This window comes from Varroa destructor, unplaced genomic scaffold (assembly GCF_002443255.2).
Source record: "Varroa destructor unplaced genomic scaffold, Vdes_3.0 BEIS01000007.1, whole genome shotgun sequence".
Classification (NCBI taxonomy): domain Eukaryota; kingdom Metazoa; phylum Arthropoda; class Arachnida; order Mesostigmata; family Varroidae; genus Varroa; species Varroa destructor.
Genome location: NW_019211460.1, coordinates 19792954 through 19804434, shown reverse-complemented (window position 1 = coordinate 19804434; position 11481 = coordinate 19792954). Strand labels below are relative to the sequence as shown.

Here is an 11481-nt window from a genome sequence, read left to right as displayed (position 1 = left end):
TGCTTGGATGGTACACTTTCATCGTACATTTGCTACATATTGTTGCTTACTAATATTGCTTTTTTTTAAAAAAGAAACACTACTTCACTTTTGATGCTTGTCCGATAACCCAATAAGCCTTTGTTATGATCAAAGGTAGCCTGCCAAGTGTTCGCCAAGATATTCTTGAAAAATGTTGCCCTGCCTTCTATCGATTTCGCACCGTTCGAACGCGTGATGAGGTTTTTATTAAGTTTATTGACGTTTCGTCAGTAGGCTCTTGCCTTGCCTTGCCCTCCCCTCCCTCCCCCCTTTCGTGGTCTTCAACGGACAGGTTCAGGGCCAATATGAATGAGGTATGTCGTAGGCTTGCCCTATGTTAAATCTAGAGAACTGTTGTTTGCATTAGATCAAGATAGACACTTATCTGAGCGAATTTAGTGCTGATTGATCAAAAGGTACAACATAAACCCGCCATCCCTGCCACCGGCAAGTTTTTCTGCTCGCGGTGCGGAAATCGACTGGCAGCAGTAACCGCTTGGTTTGGGTTTGCTTGACGCGTTTCATAAGCTTGTACAATAAAATTTCCTCATAGTAATTCGGGTGTTTGGATCCATCAATGTTTGTTGCTTCAACTATACTTCTTTCTGGTAAAATTTCCATTATTGTTCGAACGTGTTTAATGAAAGTGCGATAAGGATTCTTTATTTGTCGTTATAAATGTACTGCAAGTAATGTCAGACGTACATTTCAAAGCAGACGAGCTCGCCCGACTATAACGGCTTTGCAATAGCGTCGCTGGTTCGCACCGTAATGTGGGTGGTTTGTTGTAATTAAAAGTTCAGCATTATATTCCGTCAATGGATCTCACCGAATCGAATCCATTTCAAAGCTGTCCGCGCTGGAGGAGATATCTTTCCCTTTCGCTTTTGCTTCGTGTTGCTGGTAATGTCTTCGGGAGAGCTCAACGGATGACGATCCTATTTCTAGAGCAATGATGACGACAACGCTGGCAACAATGAAATTGTTCGATGCTGGGAAGCATATAATAAAAAAAATATTATCTAAACGTATGTTTATACACATGCAAGGTAACTAACGATATTACCGAAAAGCTAATCTTTCCGTTCTATGCCGTAAATACTCGAGGCACGCTAATGTGCCTCGAGTATTTACGGCATAGAACGAGCATTGTTTAGGCCATTGTAAATTATGGGGATCTAAGCTTGAAAAACCTTTGCTTCATTTTTGTCTTTAGTACGTACCCTTCGCATACTCTCTCTCTACGCACGAATTTTTTTCCTGCAAATAACCTAACCCTATCACCGGTGCGTAATACGCTAACTGACATGCTTAATAGCAACCCTTCATACTGATATCGTTAGGATCTGATATCGATAGGAAAAGCAGGCGGCATTAAGCGGTAGCTTACTCGTCTAATTTTCTTCGTTACGTTTTTATAAGCTCGAACACGCCGTTTACTATGAATTTTCTAATATTATCAATTTCGACTGCGCGTACCGCATGCTGGCATATGGAGAAACCTATGTTATCCAACTCGTTGGTCCTAGATGCGTCCTCTGAAAAAATCGAAAGCAGACAGCCGTAATGAGGCGAGTAGACCTCATCCATCATATGTAGAATGAGGCAGACAGAAGTCCCAAAAATTAAGCGCATACAACATTGTGTAAACATGGTTGCGTTGGAGATGTTGCAGTTGTCTGAGACTTTTGTTTTTCTTACTGCCGCTGTAACCTTGCTCATCATTTGGCGTGCGTGGAAAGAGCCATTTGAATTTGTCTTAAATTAAATTTGAGTCCTAAATTTGACCTCCTACTAGAATTAGCTCAAACACCGGCAACCAATGTACTATGATTGTTGGTCATCGCACATCGCCAGATTGCTTAATGTTTTTGTGATCTGTCCTAGGTGTCTCCTCTCCTAAAGAAATCATTACCAACAAGTTAGTACTGAGTGTTCGCATGCATAAGTTATGAATCAACAAGCGGATCGACGACGATGTACTTGGACAAGTAATTTACCTACTTTCCAACGACCAGTACGAAAGATGCTTGAGCTAATGAAGCAAGCTTCTATTTACGTATTTAGTGATTGCGTGAAATCGCATAATCATTTCTGAGGTGATGATATGAGAAGGAGGAAGCCGCTAATATTTTACTGATCTTCTACTATTCATCCTTGAACAAACAAATTAACTAATTCTCACTGTTGAAAGGATCGCCTGTGACCTTCAAGAAGTGAGGTATGAGAAAATACATCAATACTCAGGCGTTAGAATGCAAATGCTAAAGGAGGATGGCTGGAAACAAATGTTAACCGATGCTTATTAGAGTCAACTTAGATCTTTTGAGGCTGGATGCAAACAGCGACCCCGGGACGCTTCAATCTTCAAATAACTCATATGCTTATCACCCGACAGACCTCAATGCTTACTCTTAAAAATTTTACATCTATATAGTTCAACTAAAGTGAGAAACAAACAGGCTTAGAGGAGTAAAATTGCCATAATGGTAATACATTTCGAAATTAAACAAAAGCTCGTCTTTGATTGGCCGTATCTGTTATTTAGAGATAAATACTTAGTAGCTCCTTTGAACCTATTATGGGTAAGCTTGTAAATACCACTGCTTCTGCATCAGTAAACATACCATCAGTCAACATTGAAGATAAATATTCGCAGTTTTCCAGAAAACGTATGAACAGCTTTCAAAAGATCTGATTCTGATTTATTCCCTCCATATTTTCCGATTTCGACGTTCTGGCCTGTCGTATATATATATATCTATATATTGTATATCCACTATTTGATTGTATAGGGATGAGGTTTAGTCAGTACGTACTATTCGTGCTAAAGTTTTGAGTTATATGATAAAGTGTAATGAAAAGCAACAAAGGGCGTTTAGATGAACAGTGCATGTAGATAGTCCACAACTTACCTTCTGTCATCACCCCTATCAAAGGTATTCCGCAAATTTTACAATAGCAATGGTACGCTTCACGCCTTAGGAGTAACGTAAACTAACGTTCCTTAACCCGGAGGTTAACTACAGCAGATCCGACCAATGAATCCACAAAGAATGCAGGACAGAGTGCACAAACATATAAACATTGTAATACCATATTCTACAGAAACAAATTTTCAATTCTAATCTACTTGAACCAAATTTCAGCTAACCCAAATTATTTAATGTGACCAGCTAGAGAGTAACACGGTTTTTCTAAAAAATATAAACACATGTATATAATACACTGCAAAGTAGCGCGTTAGACTTTACAACCGGTTCGAAAGTTGCCAAATAACTTAAGTGAACAAAGAAAGTTGTTGATATCGTTGTACTCCCGAGCAATAATATGTGTTCTCTATGCGTTCCTCTCGCCTATTGGAGTGATGAATGAATGAAACTGAGTAATGTTATCTCGTTTAAAAATTCCGTCAAGCAATATTGTCTTAATATAAAGCTTGCTGGTGCAGGTAGTGATAGAAGGACTGCATCATGTTTTACCACCAAGCAGGCTTCGCGAGCAGTTCAAGCTTCCTTAGGAAGCTATATTAGAGTACATACTACATTCTGTGATTTAAAATGGATTGCAAGGCAGATTAGGTTAAGTTTATCTCCCGATCAAAGATTACCATTTTCAGGTGACCCTATGTCCAGACAGTGGTTGATCGAGGATGTCTGAGAACGGCAAGCAGCAACCTGTAACAGCGAAGAAAGTTAGGAAAAGTTACCTGACTTATAAAGCTTACGGCAGTCTTTACAGTTCTCGTCTTGCAGCTCTCCTATCAGAGGCATCGGTAAAAGAGGTTTTTGAGCACGTTCGACTACAAAGGTTTTGAAAATACGCTGAAATGCCGAGGACACTGCAGACTAATATTAGCCATTATGAAAGATGCCAAACAAGAAGAGTCCTTTTACAGAGACACGTTATCCATTAGCCAGCACTAGTACATCCGGAGGCGTTTCCGGCACTACGTTCGAGGCCTGAGCGACTTCCGTATACGATACACGAGTGAAGCACGACACATATCTCCCCTATAGGCTAAAACGAGGGGTTAAGAAATCCCGCGCGACTAAAACTAATCGCAGCGATACGGCCGCACACTGGTAATAGCATCCAAAAACACTTGTCGACACACGCACACGTACACAATAACAACCTAAAAAAGGGTGGCTTTCTTTTTATTAATGTTAAAATTATGCAACAAAGCAAATACTCATTTCTAGCTTAGCATTTTGCCATCTATGTATAATCGAACAGTATAGTGCTCGTTTGGCTCTTAGCCTGTTCCTAGCAAAGTATGATTATACACGTGATTACCGGAATTTTTTGCGATTTCCGTCAAAAACACACCATTCTTAGCTTCAACTATGACATTAAGCGAAAGAAAGCTTTGATGATAAACGATAAATTCTCAAATATAATGGTGACTCTCAACATAGTGCAGATCGAAATCTGAAATGTCTTATGGATACCGTACGGTATACGAATGGTCGTTCTAAACGGCTACCGAAGATTTGTGAATCCGAAGCCCCGCTAATACGAATAGTAACACTGAAGGCTACTAGCGAATTTCGAGTCTCCGTAAAAAAAGCAAAGGTGCTTTGTAGCTACAGCAGAGTACGTCATTCATGGTAAAACCACGTAGCAGAGCGTTTACGTGATACCGACAATCACGGATGCCTACATGGGACAAGCTATTGCTGCAAATTCAAAAGGAACAATTCAAGAGTTGCTAGCGCTTAATAATAAATACATAGTAATAAATGAAATGTATACAGTTATTCGTGCTCGTTGCAGTATAATTAATGCCACACGGCAAACGAGTTCATGTTACGTTAACATGCAGATTCGCGGGTAGTCACTGCATGTAGGTCTTAATAATTCTTTATAAATTATATTTGATGACTAGACAATATGGTGTTCGATCCTGTGCGTCTATTTTTTTCGAAGAGTTTCTTTAAAAGACAACGTTTAATGGCAATTTCCTGTTGAAAAGCTGAGTAAGCCAATTTTTTTTGTCCTCAGTCACATTCGGACTTCAAATAGGAATGAAGTCCTGTTGTTTGTGAATAAGCGCTCCATAATCGACTGGTAACTGGTCTACACGTAGCCAGCACTGATCTGAACATTGTAAAATAAAAGCCGACGCAACACTAACATGCCTATTTTTCCATAATAATTGGCTTTCAACTTGTGTCCGAAATTCACCTCGGTGATTTACGGCGCCTCCTGTGTTGAATATCTAGATAATCTTCGAAGCTCCAGTAGAAGTTTGATTTGCCTCACGAAGGTGCTTGTAGAGTCCACGGTCGTTCAGGTGCTAGTTTACAGCGAGTGCTGGGAAATCGTTATTGGAAGGAGCTCCGTCAAGATATCTTTTCGCAATAAGAAAAGCCCCATCTATCCAAACGGGAGGTCGACGTCTACTCGTAATTCGACGAGGCCTCATCACCGTATGCCCTCTTGGGACGAATGAAACTTATTGTTTTATTCGTCCCTAAAGCAGAATGCTTTTCATATGTAACATATCTTCTAGTGACAATCTAGAGCTATTGTTTTGCAAGTCCTTCGCTGAAGTTCGCTCGCTCGCTCGCTCCTCTATGAAACTATATGGCTTCCCATAATACCGTCTAGCGGCGTCTTCCACGAATTTCGGTGTTCACAATGCCGTTGTAAAGTTTGGCACTTGTGATCCAAGCGGACAGAATATCCAACGACAAGAACAACACAACCATTCCGTGTTTACTACAGTCAGCTACAGCCCTGTCGCTCGATAACCACACGTGGCCCGCCCACTCTGGCTTGCTTGTGAACGGTTTTTATGCATAAAAATCGAAACTGTTTCTGCATAACCTTAAACCTTTGTTCCAACGCAAGTAGATCATCTTGTAGCTACTACCAATTAGACAGTGTCTACCTTTTTCCTTTTCCGATCTTACTTTTCAAAAAAAAAACAGACAACCGAGTGGCACTCACGCTCCTGCAAGGCTTCAAACCTTAACAAACAAACAAAGCAACTAATTATCCTTGTTTACATTGCCGATACCCTTGTTGTGTCCTGTGATGCACACGTGACAACGTCAGCCACGATTATGAAGATGGTCTATGAGGCATATTTCTCCTCTCCAGCCGCAAAAAAAATTTCCCGGTGAGCTTTGGCGTCAGGATCGTTCGACAGGTACGCGATACGTCTCGGGTTATCTTTATAACAAAGACCCTCACACAATCAAAATTATTTACATTAAACAAGAATGGTTTAGGCTGGAAATGATTTAGTTTCGTTGGCGTGACGGATTAGAAATAGCGAAACATAACTAGTCAGCATTGTTCGATTGTTAACATGATTATTAGTTGCAAATTTCACCATGCTTGTATCTAGTGCCGCGTTGTTGAGATAAGGTTTATTTATGTACACTGTAGCTGTTAGTTAGGGTCGATGCTTAAGAGATATGATATGATAGGCCCATGATATTGTTTTGCTTCGCTCTATACGACAACAGTCATTTTTCCCTCCGTTGACCACCATACTTTGTAGAAATTTTACCGCAGTCTCGGCTAATCTCGCAACTTCTTAAAAACCATGACTCCTCGTTTCAAAACTTCAATTTTAATATGTTTTTATTCGTTGTCTTAATCTAATATTTGTCTCATCATCTTCGACGCCAATGGTTTATGTCCGCCGGAGTACCTCTATCGTTCATTGGAACATCAATTCAGCAGGTTACCTATAGAGGATTTCAGACACAAAGTAGAGATTTTTCAGTATACGATTCGCATCAAGTGGTTGACGGACGGGATGTGGGGAACCCTATGCTTGACATAGAAGATATAGACAGCCTTCATTCACCCTATGCAGCATATGCACTTTGATAGTGTGCGCAAGGCAGTACGAGAATCGCAGGTGGAACGTTTACAGTTATCCGTAAGAGTTTACATGTCGGAATCGTTTTCTTCATAGCGTGATAAATACCAAAAGATGTGACTCCTGAATCTACTTTTGGTTAGCAAAGCTACCTAACATCATGCCGGCAACTGCCCAGTTAAAAGTGGGCTATTGTGTATCTGTGCGCAGAGCTAAACCATATATAAACTATTAATGTTTTTGCCTAGAAACTGGTAAAATTAGATGCTATACTTTAACATTCGTTTAAGCTGGTTGACGTCCATGAGTGAATTCATTTCAAGAACATCAACAATGTCCATGTATGATAACGGTGTCCCAAGACGGTGATAACTCTGTGAAACAGCATGGGTACTAGTCTTGGTCACGTCGCAGGACTCTTCAAGAACCCTTAATTGTTGCTCTATAGGTAAGTGGTTTCAATACGATTAGAAGAGATGTTTCTATAGTACATGGCTTACTCATTCTATTTAGACAACGAGAAGATCAAGTGGTTAAAAGATCAGATAACCATTGTGACTTATAGTTTCTAACATCAAATATCGATTTCAGTCTCCAGTCGAAATTCAGTGATTTACTGATTTGTCTTAGATTCTTAAAAGCAATTACCTAGTTTTGACGTTCAAATCCATCATTCGAAAAGGTACCCTTGTTCTCCATAAAGTGTGCATTCGGAGGACTTGCTTCGACTTGCAGGTTTTAACTATAGTAGATATTTCTTTTACTGAGGTGCTTCAACTTAGGGTCGCTCCTTATTGCTATGGCTTTTCGTAAACGTCAGTTTAACAGGCAACCGCATGGCCTGACCCAATTTCTTTCTACAAAGTGGACACGATCTCTTGTTCCAAAAAATCCCAATGGCAATATTGCTCATGTAACAATGGCACTTTGTGCCTCGAAGGTACGAAGTGGGTGATTGTCGGATATCGACAAGGTATTGACACTTAGCATTACAGTTAGTTCTAAATAGCACCTGTAAAGCCATCATTGCTTTGCCGACGTAACTTTCAACTGGCTACATTTAGAAAAACAACGCCTATGAGTCAACTAGGCAAAGGATTGTGTAAGGACGAAGCAAAAAATTATTTCAATTTTAAATACTGGAGTGACTCGTACCATATGCTCGTTGTCGTTGCGGGGCACTCGATTGCGTTCAGGGTGAACGTCTTGCCAGGTACCTATAGGAAATGTTCTGCTACTGCTAATTGCTCTACTTCCGGATAATTTAGTTCTTTATAGATAAAAAAAAAAAAAAAAGTTAATCAAGCGGCTTGACTTTAGCAAAAGATGCGCAACACTTGCCTTATATAATATAAATTAACAAAAATCTGTGGAACATGAAGTGGCCCAGTGGAGAGATTCAATCGTGAACGGTGTTGCCCTTCAAGTAGGCATCGTAACTGAAGTAATTTAAGGACGAGGAAGCGATCAATTTAGTGAACGACTGCAACGGGGTATTGACTTCGCGATGGAATGTATCTTTGATTTGCATATGTTGGCTTTCTTTCGTGCACGATCTGTGACGCAATAAATGCAGATGAATGATCGCTATTAATTGGGCCACTGTAGGCATCAAGATGAGACGACTTTGTATCGGAAAACGCTGTCAAAGAGCCAATGAATAAAAATGAAAAAAGTAGAGTAATATACGTGTTATAAGGGTTATATGGTGGTTAGGTCACCGCCGCTTTATCTAGTAAACGGAACTCAAGTCCAGATGCTCCTGTCACAGTAATAACGTAGTTAGATTACATAATCGTGAGCAAGATAAATGCATACGTGGATTATCGCGAAACTCTGTGCGAATTGGCGAATGCCAACATATAAGGTGTTTTTCGTGGCAGGTCATGCGTATAGACGAGTCTGCACCCAAATAGATCAAATTCAAAGAGATCAAGACGATTAGAAGTTACAACTGTGAGCACTGGCTATCTTTGGAAAATCTAGAGGCATTGTTTGAGGCTGACATATTGCGCTGCAAAGTATTTCCAGTATGTACCGTAAATATTTCGTATTTCACGCTGGCAATCGTCTGTAAAGAGCGAAATAATAGTCGATATAAAAAAAAAATTTAAAAGTATCGTTATTATGACTCGTTTGTAAATGATCGTCATCAAAAGTCCAAGTCATCGAAGTCAGCAGGTGCGCGTTTCATGCTTGTTCATGCGCTCAGAGGCCAGCAACCGGCATTTTAAACCTCATCGAAAATTCAGCACTGCCCATATACTCAGCAGAAGAAAAACCTTGCAAGTCGGCCATCTTATTGGTGTTGCCAGCGGCACAAGCGCAGACAGAACCAACCTGCCATGTACACGTATGCACATATTCACTGAAATATGCGACCTGACTCAGGTACAGATTGCACTGCAAGCCTCAAGCTTTTACAGAGAAAAAGTTGGTCCACTTGACACTAACAGCTACTTTGACCGGTAGTCTTGGAAAGCCAGTGTGACATTGCTCTACTATATATCCGTTTATCATGCACTTTCTAAGCCTAAATCAAACTACGGCCTGCCTAGGCAGCTTTTATCGTCTTAGCGCCTGCGGTCATCGGTACGCAGCGCTTGGCGAACTCCTACAAGCTCTGTTCTGGTTCGGTAGGTACTTCTCATAGCAATTTTTTTCAGTAATTGCCAACGAGGTCTCTTCCTTAAAGTGGTAACAGTTTAATGTGATCGTATATAACATGTGTTACCCCAGTAAATTGCAAGTTACACGCGAGCAGTGTTACTTATACCTGTAAAACTAATGCAATTAGCCTGCGTGTTGCGGAGATCTGCGTCAAATATGTATTTCGAAGCAGAAACATCTCTCAACTAGGTTCAGTAATTCGCTGGCCAGAAAGAAAGATTTCTTCAGAGTACTTTTCAAATATAGCATTAGACTCTCTAAGCAAAGTGCTTAGAGTTTGCAGAGCAAAGTTAGAGAGCGCTGACACTAAATCATACCAAATAATGAAAGTAACTTTTTAAAGAGCGCCATTTTGGTCGATTCTTGATGCCGCGCGATAATTTGTGGATTTTAAAGGCTCATATCTTATTTGTCAAAAAATCCTTTTCCGTTCACGAGTCGCAGGACTCGAAACAGAATCCGCTTCGAAAGGCCTTCTGAAACTGCTGTCGCAATATCATAATTGCAATTTGAGTCCTCTTAATCCAGGTGAGCCTAACAATTCCATGCTGTAATTTTATCGAACGATGAAACTTTGTTAAGCAAAGCTGGTATAAATTTCCAACGGTAGCAGAATAAGTTCGACATGAAGGCAACTTGCGCAGATTATCAGGTTTACGGTGCAGGACTGCCGCTGTTAAGATTGATGACATATTTTTAGCAGTTTTTTCATCTAGGCAGGCCTGACCTTTTATACAGCAAGGAACTTTTCTGCTCGAAAAGGTCGCCTAACATGGATTTGTTAAGCACGTGGGCTTTATTTGTTAGGAGATGTCTAATAAATGGCTATCTGTGTTCTCGTTCAGCATAGCTGGTTGAATTTTGCCGATAAAAATTGATTTTTTGCATACGGCCGCGTTGTTGCGTTCGTGAGGCTGTAAAATATTTTACTATTGAATTCCGAGTGACGCAGAGAGTACCAACTAGAAGCTGTTCATGTTTTGCTTAATTAACAGGACCTATTGAGCCTGACCGTTACCCGAAGACAGACTATTTTAGATAGAGATAACAAGCTATAAAAAATCAGTTATAACTAAGCTATACGATTATTATAAACCATTTAGTTCGAACGATGAAATCTATTTAGCGTCAACAGCTACTGCCATCGCCACGTTGGACTATCTAACGAAACGGCTGAAATATTTTCCATCTTACACGAAAACGTCTTTTACGTTACATTATTGCACTCTTTTATTAAGCTCTATGGTGAAAGGGTTCGTTTTGTATCAAGGTAAAATATTTAGAATTTGTAACCTAGACACAGTAGCGTCAATAAACCTAAAACATAAAGCAGCATCTACTGCCTTTTTGACTATCTGTACAAACGCCGATATTGTTAGGTTTGGGGTTGATTGCTTTGACAGGGCCTAGCTTTGACCTTATTTCAAGAGACTGAGAACTGGTACATCTGGTGCCGGGGCATCGGACTGACCGAAAAGAAGTTAAAGGATGGAGCTTGTCCGATGGATTACGATAGGCTTTTACAGACACTCTGAAAACCTAGGCCATGTAGATATCGTCTATGTTGCCATGAGCTTACAATTTTATACTTTTAAGATATTCTAGAATATTTTGACGCATTTACTTTATGAAGCCTCATGAATACGTCTTAGTATTTTAACTTGGTTTCTCAAACGCGGAATTATTGGGTTTGAAAACCTCAGTTTTAGAAATACATACATACTTGCACAGTGCGTATATAGGAAGTTCCTCCGCGTACATAGCCGCCGGCATTTCGCAGTTTCGGATATTTTGGTTAAAGTGTCTTGGAATTTTTGCGATGTGAGAATATTGTAACTGAGTCAAAAACCCAGATGGCCATGCTCGGGGCTAAGAGCGATCGGCGGTCATATCTTGAGGTCACCAATAGTTAAATTAGCATCGAGCCGTTATCTTCAAGGTGCCTT

General features: G+C 40.2%; 1 long non-coding RNA gene across 1 annotated transcript; it reads right to left on the bottom strand.

Moving 5' to 3' along the window:
* Positions 1-345: 345 nt before the first annotated feature.
* On the bottom strand, positions 346-3708 carry LOC147754424 (uncharacterized). The gene is made up of 4 exons (XR_015317852.1): positions 3632-3708; positions 2937-3044; positions 1501-1559; positions 346-1013 (listed from the first exon to the last, which is right to left on the bottom strand). It is a non-coding gene; the product is annotated as an uncharacterized LOC147754424 (long non-coding RNA).
* Between the last annotated feature and the right edge of the window lie 7773 nt (positions 3709-11481).